This window comes from Protopterus annectens, chromosome 16.part0, assembly GCF_019279795.1.
Source record: "Protopterus annectens isolate FY-2018-M chromosome 16.part0, PAN1.0, whole genome shotgun sequence".
NCBI lineage: Eukaryota > Metazoa > Chordata > Ceratodontiformes > Protopteridae > Protopterus > Protopterus annectens.
The window spans coordinates 740695724-740715512 of NC_056750.1; the positions used below are offsets into that span (position 1 = coordinate 740695724).

Here is a 19789-nt window from a genome sequence, read left to right on the forward strand (position 1 = left end):
TAAGAAGGGATGTGATGATTGGTGATTAGCAGTATGGTTTCATGCCAGGAAAGAGCACTACAGATGCGAAGTACAGAGAATGTCGGAAGGAGTTGCATTGTGTTTTTGTAGACTTGGAGAAAGCAAATGACAGGGTCCCTAGAGAGGAGTTGTGCTATTGTATGATTAAGTCAGGAGTGCCAGAAAAGTATGTAAGAGTGGTACAGGACACGTACGAGGGAAGTTTGACAGCGGTGAGATCTGCGGTGGGAGTGACGGATGCATTTAAGGTGGTGGTGGGGTTACATCAAGGATCCGCTCTGAGCCCTTTCTTATTTGCAGTGGTGATGGACAGGTTGACAGACGAGAGCAGACAGGAGTCCCCGTGGACTAGTTTGCAGATGACATTTTGATCTATAGTGAGAATAGGGAATGGGTGGAGGAGACCCTGGAGAGATGGAGATATGCTCTAGAGAGAAGAGGAATGAAGGTCAGCAGGACTAAGACAGAATATATGTGTGTGAATGAGAGGGAGGATAGAGGAATGGTGAGGATGCAAGGAGTAGAGGTGGTGAAGGTGGATGAGTTTTTAAATACTTGGGGTCAGTAGTTCAGAGTAACGGTGAGTGTGGAAGAGAGGTGAAGAAGAGAGTACAAACAGGATGGAGTGGGTGGAGAAGAGTGTCAGGAGTTATTTGTGACTGACAGACTACTACCTGTAAGAGGGAAAGGGCAGGTCTACAAGAGGGTAGTGAGACCAGCTATGTTATATGGGTTGGAGACAGTGGCATTGACAAAAAAGCAGGAGTTTGAGCTGGATGTGGCAGAATTAAAGATGTTATGATTTGCATTGGGTATGATGAGGGTGGACAGGATTAGGAATAAGTATATTAGAGGGTCAGCCCAGGTTGGAAGGTTTGGAGACAAAGCCAGAGAGGCACGATTATGTTGGTTTGGACATGTGCTGAGGAGGGACACTGAGTATATTGGGAAAAAGATGCTAAGGATGAAGCTACCAGGTAACAGGAAAAGAAGGCCTAAGATAAGGTTTATGGATGTGGTGAGAGAGGACATGCAGGTGGTTGGTGTGACAGAGCAAGATGCAGAGGACAGGAAGAAATGGAAACGGGTGATCTACTGTGGTGACCCCTAACGGGAACAGCTGAAAGATGATTATGATGATATATATATATATATATATATATATATATATATATATATATATATATATATATATATATATATATATATATATATATATATATATATATATATATATACACATACACGTATGTGTGTATACATGTGTATGTATAAAATTTTAATCATAATACATGTATGTATATACATAACCAAATGTGTTTAACTTTGTAAAGCTGACAACTCAGGAATATTGACTTTCTCGAATCTGACTGGACTTCCGGTTATGTCCTACTAATGTTTTTCAGGTGGACAAGCCCCCCTGCACCCTGTATCTGGTGGGCTGTGCACCCACACCCCTTCGTCTTGTGTATACTAATTATGAGATTATACTGCAATGAGAGAGAGAGTAAATTTCCCGTTCCCCACTATAGTGTGATCTCCATTCATAGTTTCATAGTTTAGTACTATGCTATCTGCCCTGAGGCATTTGCAAGCCTAGCCCTAGAGATGTGTCTTTCGCCACCCTATGTAGTGGTACTAAGGTGTATAGAGTAAATTTAGAATACTGTGCCTTTGTCTAATGGTGACACATTGAAGACCCCCTTACTTATTAAAATTAGTTTACTGTGCCTCTGTTAAGTAGCGATACAGGGGTGACCCCCGGGGTAAACCTACGATCTCCCATCCACTCGTCAAGATTTCTCTTGGAGAGTCAGTGGGGGGCTCTGCCTAACATGGACTGGGATTTTGTTTCAGAGTATGGGAAGCCTCTGAGTTATGAATCTGTCCCTCCAGCATGTTCTATTCATGTTTGTACTGAGGTTTAAATATTTGGCTCTCGTGGTTCTTATGCATTTTGATTTTTTGAGGTGGAGCATGTCCATCAATTCCTGGTTGGACATGGCCTTGTATGTCAGGCACAGATCACGTCTGAGCAGGCAGTATGCTGCTGAATAGAGCTGGAATTTTTTTAGCCTGGCAGCATATGACATATGTTGGAAACCCTTGATCCTCTTGGTGAGGTACTTCTGGGGTGTCTCCAGCTGTTGTAAATACCGTGTGAAGTACATACCAAATGGGGCATTGTACTCAATCATGGGCCTGATAAGGGAGGAGTACAGGGGCACGATGACCTCCTTTGATCTGGATGTGAACCCCTTCATGATAAGGAGGGCAAGGTAGAAAGTCTTTCTAACCACTTTGGCAAAGTGGGTGTCAAATGAGGGGTCACTATCAACTTGGGTCCCCAGGTTTCGGATTACTTTTTCGGTACTCAGTGGCTTACTGTTTATGTGATAATTTGTCGGTATTTTGTTTTTCCCAAAGGGGATGACCATACATTTTTTGGCATTCAGTTTAAGGCTGTGTTTCCGGCACCAGTTGTCTATTTCGGTGAGGCCTTTCTGTAGGATGTATGTATCAGCTGGTGTATTGACTATGGTGCCTAGTTTGCAGTCATCTGCGAACTTTGTCAGCCACAACCCTCCCATGTTTGCTTTCACATCTGAGAAGTAAATGCCAAACAAGAGGGGTCCCAGGACAGAGCCCTGTGGGACACCACTTGTGACTAGCTTTGAGTCTGACATGGCTCCCGCAATCTTGACTTTATGGGTTCTGTTCTTTAGCCAGTTTGCAACCCATCTTGTGACATATGGATTTACTTTTAAGCTGTTGTCGAAGGCTTTAGCCAAGTCCAGGTAGGCTATATGGACTGCTTTGCCCTCATCAATGGCTCTAGTGACCGTTTCAAAATAGTCAACCAGGTTCAAAAGGCAGGATCTGCCTTTTACAAAGCCAGACTGGGTGGGATCAAGTGTCTGTAGGTCTCCAATGTCATTGTTTGAGTTCCATAATATTTTTTTCCATAGCTTTGCAAACCAGGCTGGTCAAGCTTATGGGGCGGTAGTTCCCAGGGTCTGTAGTGGAGCCTCCCTTGTGGAGTGGTACCACTGTTGCTGTATGCCAGTGTTCAGGTACATATCCTGTAGTAAGGCTAAGGTTAAATAAGATTTTTATATGCGGGTTTAGCTCCTCTTGGAGTTCATGTATCACGCAGTCGGGGATACCATCAGGTCCCATAGATGCTGTGTTTTTTGCTTTGTTGAGGGCGAGTCTCACCTGGACATCAGAGATGACAGGGAGGTTACATTCAGCTGGGATGAGTATTTCTTCTTTGGAGGTGAGGGAGGGGAGAAATTTGCACTGAACCTGTCTGCCAGAATGTTGGCAATATCTGTGGGTTTGGTAAATTTTTTGTCGTTGTGTACTAACTCTGAGCATATCTGAGTGTTTCCGCCCAGGTTTCTAACATAACTGAAGAATGCCTTGTGGTTATCTTTAGTGTCCTTGGCGATTTTTCTCTCAAAGTTGGCCTTGGATATTTTTATGAGAGAACGTAGCTTTCTACTAGTGCTGATCAGAGATGCCTTCCCTTTATGGGATTTTGCTCTGTCTTGCAGTAGCTTCCTTCTTTTGTTATACAATTTGTTTATGGCTGGGGTCCACCAGACAGGATGCTTTCCTTTGGTGGAGAGGGTCTTGGTTTTGTTTGGGATTGCACAATCCATGCATTCTTGGAGATGTCCATAGAAAGAATTTGTGTAGGATTCAGCATTGTGGGATGTGGTTTCCATTGGCCCTGAGGGCTTAAATGATACCATCTCAGTCTTGAGAAGTGTAAAGTCTGCTTTTGAGAAGTTTCTCACTGTAGTCTTTTGTGCTGGGGGTGGAGGTGGTAAATGTATATCCAGGGTGATTAGTTTGTGGTCAGATCTCACCAATGAGGGCAATACTTCTGGTGTGGAGCATTTTGTCCTTATGTTTGTGGTGATCAGGTCTAGTATATTATCCCCCCTTGTGGGAGAGGTGACTAGCTGTTCCATTGCATTTGAGTTTATGAATTCCAGGAACCTTTGGGCTAGAGTGTTAAGGCTAGAATAGTGCACCCAGTCTGTTAGGTTAGTTGAAGTCTCCCAATATGATGGTATTTGGTGAGACATTCATATCTTCCAATGTCTTCAGGAAGGGTGAGTGGGGTTCTTGAGATTGGGAGGGTTGTCTGTAACATGCAACCAGTTGTATAGCAGTTTTGCCTACTGTTAGCTGCACCTGGATGGTCTCCGATGCTTCATGAGTTGACACTAACCTAGAGGTTTGGGTATCCTTGATGAATATGGACACTCCCCCTCCCTTTGTGGTTCAGCCTGGGTTTTTGGGCCAAAAAGCATGATACGAGGTAAATCCTGGTGACGACTGCACAACAGCAAATGCTAGTGTACATTTTCTGTTGTGGATTCAAACGTTTTAAAAATCGATGTTAGAAAACATTGGAAGAATGACATTTGACCTTTCATGTTCATGTAACTGTCTTACGACATTTTGATGGCAAAATTAGATATATATGTGTGTATATATATATATATATATATATATATATATATATATATATGTGTGTGTGTGTGTGTGTGTGTGTGTGTGTGTGTGTGTATATATATATATATATATATATATATATATATATATATACTATATATGTGTATATATATATATATATATATATATATATAGAGAGAGATATTCACACACACATACTCGTATATACATTATATATTTGTATGAATTTGTTATTTATATATGTGTGTGTGTGTATATATATATATATATATGTTTGTGTGTATATGTGTGTGTATATATATATATACATATATATATATATATATATAATTGTACCCATGCAGCCACACTCTAGTCTTGAATAGCATTCTTTATGTTTTCTTTTATGATTTATCATCTTTACCACATCCTGTTCTGTGTTTTTAGTTGTCTGTCTGCCCCTCATAAACAGATGCAGTACTATAGCTATTGCCCCCATTACAGTTGCTTATTTTGGTGACATATGCAAAGTGATTATAAGTGTTTAGCAAAACCACACAATATGAGAAGGATAGCAGTCTGAAAACTTTAAAGACTTTATTAGATTTTTTTTTAATCTCTACCATCTGGGGTAAATCACTCCTTTGCAGAGTATAGTCATTTACCATTCGATTTTCTTCTTCTTCTGGCTTTTCCCGGATAGGGATTGCCACAGTGGATGACCTGTACGGTTATGATTGGCAGTGGAGTTTTACGGTGTCAAGTTGCCAGCCCGGCGCCCAACCTTCCACAGAAGGCACACACACATACACACCCTTTAATTGTATAATTGCTGAAGTGGGGAGTACCTATAGTCAAACAAGTAAAAAAAAAAACCCTCACAAGAAACATTTCCAGTTACATTCCCTATTAAGACCTTTGGGGAAAAGAGTATTGAACTTTAAAATAAAAAGCGGCTCTTTCACAATTTGTTCTTTATATCACATAAATGTGTGTGTTCATTTTGTACTTTTTCCAAAACTGTTGCTTGCAACCCAGATGGATCTCCATTATGGAATTTTTGAAGATGTACAGCTATGGGATTGGGTCTCATTCCTTTTTTTAAGGTCTGTGACATGTTCCCTCAGCTTTATGGAAAAACTTCTTTTGCTTTCCCCTATGTAAAATTTACCACAAGGACATCCGAGTCCATGCATCACCCCTTCACTCTCGCAACTAAAAACACGTTGCACCTGATATGATCCCTTACCGTTATCAGGGAAGCTTCTAACTATAAATTCACATCTCTTGCATTTTCCAGATAGAGAAGCACCGTCAGAACTACTGATTTTTATAAATGTTTGCTGATGACTGAGTAGTAGTATATACATATGCACTTCAGCTTTGTTTTGCCCTATTACTCTACTACATACTTGTTCAACGTTGTATATATTTCAGTTTTTGCTCTTTAGCTGGCAATCCCCAGTAGACATGAAAATATCTTGCCATCTGTACAATTACCTAAATTCCCTGCAGTGCTGCTAACTAGAAACCACATTACCCTCCCCAGTGGGTGAGGGTTGAGTACTGGTTGCAGGACCAGTTTCCTTCCTCTGGAGTCTTGCTTATTTATGCTACTTCGTTATTCTCTGCAGGCCAGCAGTCCTCCAAAAGGTTTGGTATTAAATGGTCAGACCTTTGTTTTATTTTTGTAAGAGATGTCTCCTCTGTAGACCTGTATACTTCATGTGTAAAGTACTTTTCAGCGATTTCCAATCTCTAGACATACAGCATCCCCCACCTTGAGAAACAGGTAGGCTTAGCTTCATAATTTTTGTATTTCATAGCAGCAACTGCTCCAGGGCTTGAGATGCCAGCTCAGAGTTGAGGCTTTTCCATTCTGTGGTCATGCTTCATAAAAGTACCAAAATGTTTAATAAAAAAAAAAAAAAAGACTTTCACTGAATATTTAGTGTTTATTATTAGACTGATAAACCTTAAGTATTGCTCAAAATAGCAGAACAGGTATGATAATTTAATAAATCTTCTGATGCTTTATAATAGTCAATCGTTTGGTTTTCTCACTGTGATTAACTCAGAGAAAAGCTCCAGTTTATCAGACCGATCATTTTCTTTTCCTTATGGCTGTAGGTTGGTCAATATTCATAAACACAGTAAAAAATCTTCCATTTAAACCGATTAAATATGGTGGTACAGTTTCTCAAGTGTTTAGCAGTGCTATTTCTCAACTCTGTCTACTTTTTTTCTTAGCAGGGTTAGTTTGTATTCATATTCTGCATGTTTTCTGTGTCTTCATGTTGTCTTTCACAAGTTGTTAAAGTTTCCTTCCACATCTCTGACAGTTACTGCATATAGTTTCATAGGTAGTCAATAGGGTTGCAGCTTAAGGGATCATTGAAGAGCCTGAGCCAAATTCCCTGCTGCTCAAAGCACTTATTAGTTAAGTGATTTCCTCTGGTCTCTATTACCACATTGAAAAGTCTTGTAATCGAGTGACATTAACATTGAAAATGCCGTTTATCGAAGTCTCTCTTGGGAGGAGGGGGCTGTGCCCTCACAGTCCCCAGAAATTATATATACCGAACTCATAGATCGCACTACAGTGATCTTGCTATAAACACTTTAGTGAATGGCAGTTCGATGTGAAATGCTGTTTGATTACATGACTTTTCTATTTGGTGATACAGATCCGATTTTCTAGTACAGAATGCAAATGAGGCTAAAGGAATCAAACCATGTACTATGTTAACTCCAGCTCACAGTCTTGATGCTGTTTGCCAATTGCTGTAAATATGCATTCTCTAACTTGCCTGCAGTTGTGTTCTGTGCAACAGTGGGTGATTGGGGTAGTAACCCATATAAGCATGCACTCAATCGGGATATCTTCTGATTTGTGTCCAGTAATTGCGACGACATCCTCTAGATCTCTGCATTCTTGAGCTTTAGTGTGGGTAATTTTGAGAAAAAGTTAATTAATAAAATAAATATGTGAAACCAAATCGACAAATGTGCTTCTAGTGGCAAAAATTGTTCTGTTGTTCATGTGGGTCCTTTGAATCACATTTAAATGTAACCGTTTATGCTTATGTGTTTCTAAAACCATATTTTACTGATTTATGCTGTGATATGTTTGCCAGTTTGGTAACAATTAGGTTCATCTTTTGTGTGCATTTATAAGCGAGTTACACTGAATGTCATATTGAATCTGAATTGCTAAACTGTTCAGACTAGGGAATCGGTCAAGTCTTTATCCTGAGTTCCTAAAGCTGGGTTAACAATGTTTATCGAAAAAACAACAAATAAAGCACTAATAAAATAAGTAACAAAGGGCCGCAGCTCCAAAGGCAAACCAAAACTTTAATCTGTCAGCACTTTCGTTCTCTCAAATCAAATTAACTTCTTCAGACAAATTCAGACAGTAAAGCCCCTCCTTATATAACCAAGGAATCACATGACCAATAAAATGCATTACATCACACGTTTAAAACGGATTGTTAAAAGGCATATACATACTTATAAAGATATTTACACATACTTTAAAAGAATTTGTAAGCACAAAGTGGAGAATAATAATCAAAAAGGTGCATCCATACAAACCTAGAAGTACATAAAATATTATATTATCTTTTTATAAGAACATTCTATACTGAATTTCATAAATTCATTCAGCGTAATAAACTTTTAAGTTTGAGTAAACACATAACAAAACACTGCTCATTAAGGCCTGGGTAACTATGCGCATTTAAGGTAAGTTGCCATCATAACTCTTGTCTTTCGAGTAAAAGGGATGTATGCACACCTCTAGGGCCCTCCATCACCTGGTCGATCACTTTAAATTTAAAGTGGTGTTCAGGGTTGTGTCTAATGTGGCTGGCCAAAGCATTATTTTCTCTGTTTCTATTTTTACTACAAGTGTGTTCATAAATTCTTTCTTTGAATCTACAATCGTTTTCTGATATAAAATGCCAGACAGAGATGACATCTTGCCAAATATACCTCACTTTTACAGTTACGGTCATATGTAGCAGTGAGTGAAAAATGCCTTTTAGCAATTGTATAGTTCCTACCTATGTCTATGTACCTGCAATAGGCACAAGTTTCACATTTAACCATTCCTGAGTTCCTGTTGTACAATTGATGCTATTTCTCTAATATATTTTTTAAATTTAGCTCCTTTTCTATACACAACTCTTGGTAGGGCGCCCAATTTAGATCGAAGATCTGTCTCTTCCATAAGGATACCAGTTTTTAACAGGGTGCCCCTTATGAACTCACCATAAGATGTATATGTAGTAAGTAAGCTGACAATCTATCCGTTCTTATCCCTAGTGTTATTACTGTGCATTGGCTTATTTATGTCAGCACTATTACCCTCAGTGGTGGCAGTGCTAAGCATATACCCTAATAAAGCTGATGGTCCCAAAATGGGTGAGAAGTGCCCCTCCCTTTTTATTTGCACTTCTTTTATGAGTCCCTGCAGTAACACCGCTGGGTAGCACCTTCTTTCAAACATTTGTTTTAAATTATTGCATTCCTTCATGAATTCTCTATCCAAGATGATCATGCGTGCTGTCCTAACCAGCTGACCTTTGATTATAGATTCTTTCTGGTATTGTGGATGGCAGCTTGTGTAATGAGTTCGAATAGGGTTTCTTTCTATGAATTTTAGATAAATAGCATCCCGCTAAAAATATCCTTAGTTAATTCCACATCCAAGTAAGCAATCTTTACACTGTCAAAATTGAATGTGAATTCCGGAAAGGATGTGCTGGCATTCATTTCATCCACTATTTCCTTAGCTATAGTTTCATCTCCATTTATGATCATAAATATATCCTCCAAAAATTGTGTATAATGCATGATTTTATCTTTGATGTTACTTCTGTTATACACAAAATGGTGCTCCCAGAAGACCATAACTAAGTTGGTGAATCTACCGCCACATGGAGACCCCGTAGCTACTCCCCTTTTCTGTAGGTAGTATGTACCATTAAACATGAAAAACTTGTTCTTCAGCTAATCTAGTTTCATTTGCTGGGGCACCTCTTTCTACTAACACATCTACTATCCATTAAATTCCTAAATTGTGGGGGATGACTCTATAAAGGTCTTTCACATCCACAGTTAAAAAGTTGAGCTCTTCACTACATTCCTGATTATTCATGTTCCTTAAAAATGACCAGGAGTCCTTACAAATTTGGTGTTACATATTTTTTCAAGATACCATCAACTACCTTAGCACAAGCATACGTGGCTGAATTTCTCCCATCAATTATGGGGCGTTGAGGACGGTTAGCCAGATTCTTATGAATCTTTGGAGTGCCAAAGATAACACATGTGATAGGTGTTGATGTTAAATATTTAAACATATCCAAGTCTATTTGACAGCAAATAAATAAATCATTAATTTAACCTCTTATTTTCCTGTATGTTGCATTAAGTTCATTTCGTAACTGTCCTGTTTCAGCATTTCTTCCATTCTACAGTTATAATCATCCTTAGTCATAAATATTAGCCCCCCACCCTTGTCTGGCTTCATGACTCTGATGTTGGCAAGCCTCAGAGCATTTAGTTCCAGTACATTTTCATTAGTCATATTCTTTTGAAATCCCCCATGAGCATAAGAGCCCTTTAATTTAATTTATTTCTAAAATCAATTTCACATAGGTTTTCAAAAAGTGCTAGTGTAGGATGCAAGGGTGGGTTAAAAGTACTAGGAACCCTGTATTCATTCACATTATTTGTTTCACAACCAATGATTGTTTTTTATATATTAATTCTCCACTTGGTGCTTAAAAATCCTTTTGAAGTATATGTAAATATCTTTATAAATATGTATATGCCTTTTAACAACTAGTTTTAAAATTGTGCTGTAATGCATTATATTGGTCATGTGATTTTTTGGTTATATAATGAGGGGTTTTACTGTTTGAATTTGTCTGAAGAAGTTCATTTGATTTGAGTGAATGAAAGCGCTCACAGATTTAAGTTTTGGTTTGCCTTTGGAGCTTTGGCCCTTTCTTACGGTCACCTTCTCACATATTTAATTAAGCAGAAAACCATTAATTCCCAACAACCCTTACTCAGAAAGGTTAGAAATAATAAAAACTTTGACCCTGCTAAATTCCAACAAGAACTAAACTCATGTAATTGGTCTATTCTAAAACACCTCACCTTTAGAGGAAGCAGTAGCATACTTTAACAACAAATTCCTTGAGATCCTTGATTTGCATGCACCTGTTCGTTCAAAGAGAACCAAGGCAAAAACTGCGCCATGGCTTTCTATAGAGTCTAAACTCAAACTTACCCTTAGAAACAAAGCATGGGCTTTATGGCATTCTTCTAAAGACCCTCAAGATCACAAATACAGGCAATCCAGGAACGAAACCAAAAATTCAATTTTACAAGACAAAAAACAATACTACTGTAATTTACAGACAGTAAATCAAAATAACCCTCGAGTTTTGGGCAGGCTTAAATCTACTAGATCCTGGACAAACTTCAACCCCAATCCCTGCTGCTACTATTGATAAAACCCCTGAAGATGTCTCCAATAGTGTTAACCAATTCTTTACTGAGACAATTCAAGCCCTAGCTAGCCAACTACCTCCTAGCTCCCCTGGTCCTGAAAGTAGCACCCCTAGAAACCTACTCGCATTCAGCTTCCAATCAGTCGCCACTTCATTTATCCGAACCTTGATCAAAAAATTAAAACCCACTACACCTTCTGCTGATCATCTCCCTGCCGAGTACCTATAAATATCAGCTGATGCTGTTGCTTACCCAATCTCCATACTAATCAATCGAACTATAGTAGAAGCTAAAATTCCCACCATCTGGAAAATATCCTATGTAATCCCACTTCACAAAGGAGACAGCTCTACTGAATTCTCCAGTTATAGGCCAATAGCTATACTCTCTCCACTTGCAAAAATTATGGAAAAATGTATTCATAGACAACTCGTGCACCACCTAAACCAGAATCCCCTTATGGCAGACGCTCAGCATGGCTTCCATCCTCATCAGAGCACTACTTCAGCCCTCCCAGCCTTTGCCAACACCATAAACCATAATTGCAACAATAATTATATATCCTCAGCCCTCTTTTTGGATATTTCTAAGGCATTCAATATGGTTGATCACCAACTTTTAATCCACACCCTGCAAACATTTTGTCTAGATACTGGAGCCCTTCACTGGTTTCAGTCCTACCTGAGTGGTCGACAGCAGGCTGTCCTCTGGCAGAGCAAACTCTCTAACCTTCTACTTAACACCCTTGGAGTACCACAAGGCTCTATACTAGGGCCCTTGCTGTTCTCCATCTTCATTAATGGTGTTTATACTGTCATCCCACAAGTCAGCTGTCTCCAATATGCTGATGACTACTCTGATTTGCTCAGCCACATCTCCAGTAGAGTTATGGTCAGCTACCCAGACCACCTTTAATACAATAGAAAAACTGGCTTTCTGAACATTGTCTGATCCTAAATCCCAAAAAAACTAAAATGCTGTTATTTTCACCAACACGTAGGTCTACCGCTTTCACCTTTACCATAAAATCAAATGATGGCACAATAATCTCCCCTGACCCCTCTACAAAACTATTAGGTGTCAACATAGACAATAATCTAAAATTTGACCTACATGTTAACCAAACTATCAAAACCATCAATAAAAAACTAGGGTCACTTTACAGAATAAAAGCCTTCCTTAACCCCTCCAGATAAAATTGCCATAGCTCGCCTTCACCTTTTTTCAACCTTTCTGTATGCATCCCCTCTGCTCTCGAATTTAAACGAGACTGTCCTTAAACTTTCAGTTTGCTACAACCACATTGCCAGGTTTGCCACTGGGCTTTTAGGACACCTCATTGCATCAATCTAAATCAGCTTGGGTGGCTTGAACTACCCAGCCTAATCCAGTATAACCAATTGATTATGGCCTATAAAATCCTCTATAATCCGGACAATACTCCTGCACTTAAAAATACTATCACCCCCTATAACAATCCTAGACCGCTTCAATCCTCTAATAAACTACTAATTCAGACTAGCAAAATTAATAACACAGCCAGTGATTCTCTCTTTGCAAACTCTGTAAGTAGATCCTGGAACTCTCTTCCAGCTGATATTACCTTACTTTCCACCTTAGGTCAATTTAAATCTAGACTCAAACAACATTTGTCACTTAACTGGCTATGTCAATGTATCAAGCCTGGCTAACTCTCCCCAGAATGTGTAGAAATTTGTTAACCAGTTTACTGTGTAATTTAATTTAATCCTGACTTCCGCTCAGGATTAACTGTAACCTGTGGAACTTGTTTAACTTGCTTACTTATGTACTCTCTGTAAATAGTCTGTAATATGTAATGCTGGTATTATGTAATGCTGTATCTGCTTACCCTTGGAGTTTTTCTCCCCAGGCCTCTGCTGAAAATGTACATGCATCCATTCGGACTATCCCGGTCAACAAATGTAAAATAAATAAATAAAATAAATATTAACTATGTTTATACCATTTGTCATTAAGATGACTAACGGTGTTTTTTTTTTTTTTTTTTAAGGGTGCGTTGATCAATAATGGGCTTTGGCATATTGTTTTCATCTTTAACATAATATGAGACTAGTGAAAATTGTTTTGGTACATATTAAAAGTGATCAGGCTGGAAATCTTTTAAACGTCGCATTTCTGGAAAGCGCGTGGAAAATGTGCTGTTTTCAGTACCCTGAAAATATTGTACATCTGTAGACTGATACAGCCACATCTTTTGGTAATATAATCGTATTTACAACCTCGTGACAGATGCATCCATATTTTATAGGCAAGAACGAGGTAAAGAAAACAGAACATTGCACATCACTTCTCACCATGCATGCCCACGTATAACTGGTCGTCTGATCAAATACCTTTACCCAGATTGTGTTATTAGTGTTAACTGCATGTTTCATTTCACATTTTCATCACAATGAGCTTTATGACATCAGTGCTCAAAGAAAGATGAAGCAATGTTTTATTAAGCACTTTAAAGCAGAATGAGGGTATATACATGACGACCTACTTAACTAAGTATAGCGTATGGCTTAGGAGTCAACAGGGCATTAACATTTTAAAAGGGACAGCAGGTAAATCACAGGGACTGAACAGCTGAACTCCTTTTTGACACACCCTTACTCCGAATGATCTTGGCTATGTTTTACTGTCTTAGTCAGCTCTCAGAAATCCCTGCTGTTAGCAGATTCATCCTTTGTGTAGAAGAGTACAGTATCACCTTTAAGTGGCATTAGATAAGAATTGGCATTCTCTCTCAATAAAATGTACAAGCAAACGTTTGTCAGGATATATGCTTGCGTGCAAAGAAGACTTCTTTATGTCGAACTTCCTCTGCTATTTGGGATTGTCATTCTGTTAAATTGATGTTCATGGTTTAAATCATATAATGTTGAGCAAAACATAATACATAGTAAAGATCACCCAAATGTCTGCTTTAAATGCAATTTAAATAAGTGAAGCTATATCAAAAACTGCTAAACAGTTGTATGTCCTAAACAATTGCATATCTAAGTTTATCTAAATGTTTGACATCATCTTGTTGCAGTATTTCTGATTTTAAGGTACTGATGCATTATGAATATTACGTAGCTAAGAATGTACAGTAAAGTTAATATTCTGTTCATAGTTTAAAGTAAATTTTAACTTGGGACATCACATACTGATTTAAAATTGTCTTATTTCTTTGTTTCCAAACTTTTTTTTTTTTTTTTTTTAAACTTTGCAATCCATTTAAATAGTTTAACTGCTTTGAAGCTTTTAAATACTACATATAATTACACAGAGATGCAAAATGCACTTATTCTAATTTACTTCCCTGGGAATCTTGAGTTTTTGTAAGACACTGAGGCAAGATTAGCAATAAACAACACAGCAGAGCAAGTAAAATAACAGCAACTTATTTAGGAGCTTCATACGTCTCCATCTGCACCTGCCGCTTTGAAAAGCTAATCTTCGGAATTCAAGATGCTTCTAACTTAGACATGGATGTGTAGCTTTACAGGCACTTTGATAAGTGGTACTTTACTCAGATGATAATTAAGTTAATCTCTGTGCTGGGTAAGACTTGAAGGCATCAGATTATAAAACTACAGGGAGTTAAAGCAACACTGTATTAAGTGATCAGTCCGTATAACCAAGTCACTGCAAAGCGTTTATCTAGCCGTAACAGTTGTAACAACAGATTAACATTATGTCATGCTGGTTATTTGGTCCAGGATGCGCTTGGCAATGCAGAGGCTGGCCAAAATAAACCTTTGAAATAATATTGCTGAAAACTTTGCTTGTTATTTCTGAGTCCTATAGGTGCTGTACTATTTTCCTTTTAACTCATTCAAGCCCAAAACCACTTTTCTGTGTACTTCCAGTTCACCCCATAGATCCTTATGCATCCAGACCTTTTTTGTCTGTTTATTATTATTTTGGGGGAGGGGGTCTGTCTTTAAGTGATTTACCAGGTAATAATCCGTATTGGAAAGTGCATGGAGTTTTTAACAAAATGACACCAAGACTGTTTATCTAGGATGCCTTAAGGTAGAACAGTTTATCACTATTTGATAATTTATTCTTTTCACAACGGAGAGTCCAAGTTATTGAAGGTTATGGTGTTGTATACTGTTGTGGGAAACAGGAAATTTATTGGCTCCATCCATTTTTAATTGCACTATAGTTGCGATATTGCTAGATGCAAGTAATTACAAACATAAAACATATTTACAATTGTACTTCAAAAAAAAAAAAAAGACCGACAAACCATTGCATGATATCAGGTGAAAGCTTAGATGTTGTAAAAATCTGTCTTTGATATTTACACCCCAAGTTGCACGTCTTCATAGATTTCCAATGCTTATTTTGCAAATTATACAATTGTGTATTAATATTTCTGTACATATCTCAGTTAACTTATACTCGTATATGATTTTCTTGACAGCGTGTGGAAGCTTATGTCTAACAATATATGTCTCAGTTGTATAGTTTGTAAGCTATGATGGTTTGCTTGTTAAAGTTTAGCAAACAATATAATTTGGGGATTGTATGCATTGTAATTCTTATGAAAAAGACTGAGCTGCCTGCTTTCACAGAAAAGATTACCACTTATGGATAACACTGCTATTTATACAGTTATAGTTTTGCTCACAGCACATTAACATTTGTTTATTTTATACTTTATTAGGTTTATTTTTCAGAAAATGCTGTGAGCTGCAAAATGTGTGCAGGCTACCTAAGGTATGGCATTTTTCACCACTTGGGTAATGACAATACTGTTTTTATATGATTAAATTAGTGACATTTGTGAATTGAAATGAATGGAGCTTACAAATATTTCTTACTGGTGGGAGGTTGGCATAATGTTTAAGGTTCTTATTTTACAGACACAAGGTGCAGGATTTGGTTCTCACATGAGGTAACTGGCTAGGCTTAAAATGGCTGACAAAAGCATTTAGCCTGGTACTAATCTATAAACTTATGAAGAGAGAAGTTGTGGTTGTGCACTGTATATCAAACTGTCTTTTAGGAGTTAAATTTCTAGATTATGAATTTGTTAGAGTCCAAAATGTCTGAGAAGCTTAGAATGGTGAATTGTTTGTTAATACTTCTCATGTTACTGGATCCAGAAATGAACACGCAGCCTACAGGTTCTGTAAATACCTTTAACACTGAGACAACTTGTATGCTTGAAAAACATTGCACTTTAAATTTGTCATTTAATTATATTGCATACCATAGGTATTAACTGATGGAATAAGTGCCTTTGAAATACTTTGTGTAGAATTTGCATCTGTCAGTAATGCACTGTGTGATAGCCTGTTACAACCTAGCACTTAAAATGTTTAGCTGTCCTTTATGTTTTTGGCTTTGCTTTGTGGAAATTGGCATATGAAGGTTGGTGCAAACACTTATTAACAGAAGGTGCATGTGCTATAGGTAAGACTTTACCATTGCAGTGGAATTCTGCTCTTGCATGCAACGCTAAGGTAGCTTTAAAAAGAAGTGATTGTACCTGCATTTGGTACTTAAAATAAAAATCCAACTGGGTTTATCGGAGCAGTTTAAGACTGAAAGTACACCAACTCCTGAAAGTATTAAATACTGTTTTGTATACCTTGGATAAGAAAATGTTGCAATCATTAACTTTACTATGTGATTATGATTCAGCAAAATCATAAGCTCTTAGCTGCCTTTTTAGTATGTATGTGTGAGGGGCCATTGAATTGAAGTTTACATGCTTTTCAGAAAAGCAAAGAAATAAGTTGTAAATAACTGGTTTAGAAAAATAAAATTAAAAAAAAAAATAAAAAGCGGCAAGCAAGTACCCATTATGCTGCAAAGATGTAATTGTTTACATTTTCATAAGAGTTAACCATCACCTTAACATTGTATATTACATTTGCTGTACATTAATTCATTTTTGAACATAATTGTCAATCATTTATGTAAATTATAAGGCTATTTCATTGAGACAGTAAAATAAGTTGCATTATTTAGCATACATTAAAAACTTGAGAGTGATTTCGGCTCTATGCAGTGGTACCTATCTGTTCCTTACTGAATATTGATCCTGAATACATATCTGCCAGTTGTCTTATCCTTTGTACTGTTTGTACATTTTTATATATCAACAATTGTTCTAACTTATTGTATATAGTACTACATGTGCTTTATTCATGTATCTACAATGTTTTATTTTAATTGTATGTGATAATGTGAAGCCCTTCTCCCCAGGCCTCCAATGAAAATGGGCTCCTCCAGGCCCAGTGGATTTTCCCGGTCAACAAATGCAATAATTAAATAATTTTCTATTTATAATGTACTTTTTGTCTACTTACCTTTAGACTAATATTCATTTCAGTGGTGTACAATTTTAGTGATGGATAAAGCATTAATGGGGAACATTTTCTTTAGTATTTCCGTATATTTGTAACAGTATTTCTGCAACAGCAGACATAAGACCTATAGATAATTAGGATGCTGCACCTATTGGCAAAGAGGATCATAATCTGTGTTCTGAAACTGATCTAACTCTCAAAGGAAGTGAATTCCATAATCTGGTATTTCAATTGTTAACATAATATATTGTAAGGTTTGCATTCCATTGATGAACTTCCACAAAATTTATTTTAATAGAATATGGGTTGCTTAAGATGTCAATGTCCTCTTTTCTTAAGTAGTCATTTTTTAATGTTGGATGATCGTAATCCTGTTTCTTTTGAAGCAGTCTATAGTGTATTGTAATTTTTGGCAACACATTATGTGGCCTGGCCTGTCTCATGCATGTATCGTCCCAGAGCGAGATAGGTATGCATGCCACATTTTAAGTGATTCTTTCCTCTGCTGCATCCTGAAGATGTATCTTGAACTATCAGATACTGGGATCAAAGTTAGTATTTGTCCTCTAACTTTGTTCCCCTATTACTAAGTCTTAGAGGCATGTGTAGAATTCATGAATCTACCTGTTGCACTTTCTCTTTGATCAGTTACATCAATGTATGCACATGGGTGTGGTTTTCCCATTTCATTGCATGTACAGTCAGGATTACATACATGATTCAAATGCTATTACTTAAGAAGTTCCTGCCATGAACAGTGATTTGGTCTGGTTAGTAATCACATAAATGTGTAATTCTTCATTGTTTTCTTAGTGTACACGTGGATGGCACTTGGTCAAAGAGTTGCATTTTTGCCACTTACTTTGGGCATGCATAGATCTGTTGGTTCTATTCTCATATGTACAAGCTGGATTCCCATTCAGTGCTCTGATACGAACAAAAGACAGATGAGTAGTATGCACTATTGAAGAGATTCCTTCAGATGATGGAAGTTTATATCCGGTATCTCTGAATTGCTGACTAAATCCACATGATTAACTGAATCATAGGATCATGGGAGGTTACTAGACTAATGACCCTAGGGCCCTTACAAGCTTAGCCCAGCTTTACCCTTGTTTCCACAATCAACACCTGTTGCCCCTGTCCAAGAGGGATATGGGTGGATCCCCTGTGGCAAATTTAAGGTTACCTATCCAATTGTCCAGATTGTGTTTGAAGAGGGCCAATGAGGTGCTCTGCTTGACATGAAGTGGGAATCTGTTTCAAAGGTGTGGTATCCTCTGAGAGACAAATGTCCCTCCAGCAGGTTTTATTAATGTCGCATACCAGGTTAAAGCCATTCGAGCGAGTTACCCATGTACCATTTGACTTGCAGATATGCAGTATTTCCAATAAAGCATTGTGAAAGTTTTCCTTATATTGCAAGGCAGACATCTCCTCTGAGCAGTCTGTTTGAAACAGATTAAGTGACAGTGATTTCAGACTGTCTTCATAGGACAGCTGCTGAAGACCTTGAGTTTTCCTTGTGAGGAACTTTTGTGGTCTTTCCAGTTGCTGCAGGTGCTTGGAAAGGTACATAAAAGTGGCATTGTACTCTATTATTGGTCTGATGATTGAGGACTACAGGGAGGTTACAACTTTTTTTTTTTTCTGGAGGCAATGCCCTTACTTATAAGATGAGCATTATAGAATGTCCTTCTTAACCACTGTGGAGACATGGTGATCAAAGGTAAGGTTGCTGTCAACCTGTGTGCACAGGTCTCTCACCACTGAGAGTGTACTTGGGGTGTTATTGATGTGGCAGTTGGCAGGAATGTCACTCTTACTGAAAGGGATGATGGTACATTTTTTGCATTGAGTTTAAGGCTATGACTTTGTCACCAGTCATTTGTTTGTGTAAGACTGTCTTGTAGAATGTTGACGGTGTTTAGAGATTCTGCAACTGCTCCCAGTTTGCAGTCATCAGCAAACTTGGTCAGCCACTGACTTTTAGTTTGCACTTTGGAGAAATAGATTCCAAACTGTCGAAGTCCCAGGACTGATCCCCTGTGGAACACCACTGGTTACAGGTCTCCTCTTCAAGGTGGATTCCCTATTTTGACTACATGGGTTCTATCCATGAGCCACTTAGTGACCCATCTAATTATGTTATGTACAGGTTGATAGCTAGCTGGGTGAGTTTAATTATGCCTGAGTTGGGGGTAGTGTCAAAAGACTTGGTTAAGTCTAAGTAGGCTGTGTGCACAGATTTGCCCTTATCAAGGGCTTTGGTGACTGTCTTGAAGATGTCCCCCAGGTTTAACAGGCATGATCTCCCTGTGACAAATGAAGTAGGGTTAAGTGTTTGGTGTTTACCAATGTCTTTGTTGATGAGGTCCATGATTATTCTCTTCATGACCTTGCAGATAAGGCTGGTCAGT

General features: G+C 38.0%; 1 protein-coding gene across 4 annotated transcripts in view; it reads left to right on the top strand.

Annotated features, from left to right (window-relative positions):
- ASTN2 (astrotactin 2) overlaps positions 1–19789 on the top strand; it is a 7150955-nt gene that overhangs the window by 188056 nt on the left and 6943110 nt on the right. The window contains exon 2 of one of the 4 annotated variants that reach the window (XM_044057933.1): positions 15716–15768. The exons of the other annotated variants lie outside the window; for them this stretch is intronic. The gene's annotated coding sequence lies outside the window, so the exon portion shown is untranslated. The remainder of the gene's footprint in view (positions 1–15715; positions 15769–19789) is intronic. 4 annotated transcript variants of the gene reach the window in all.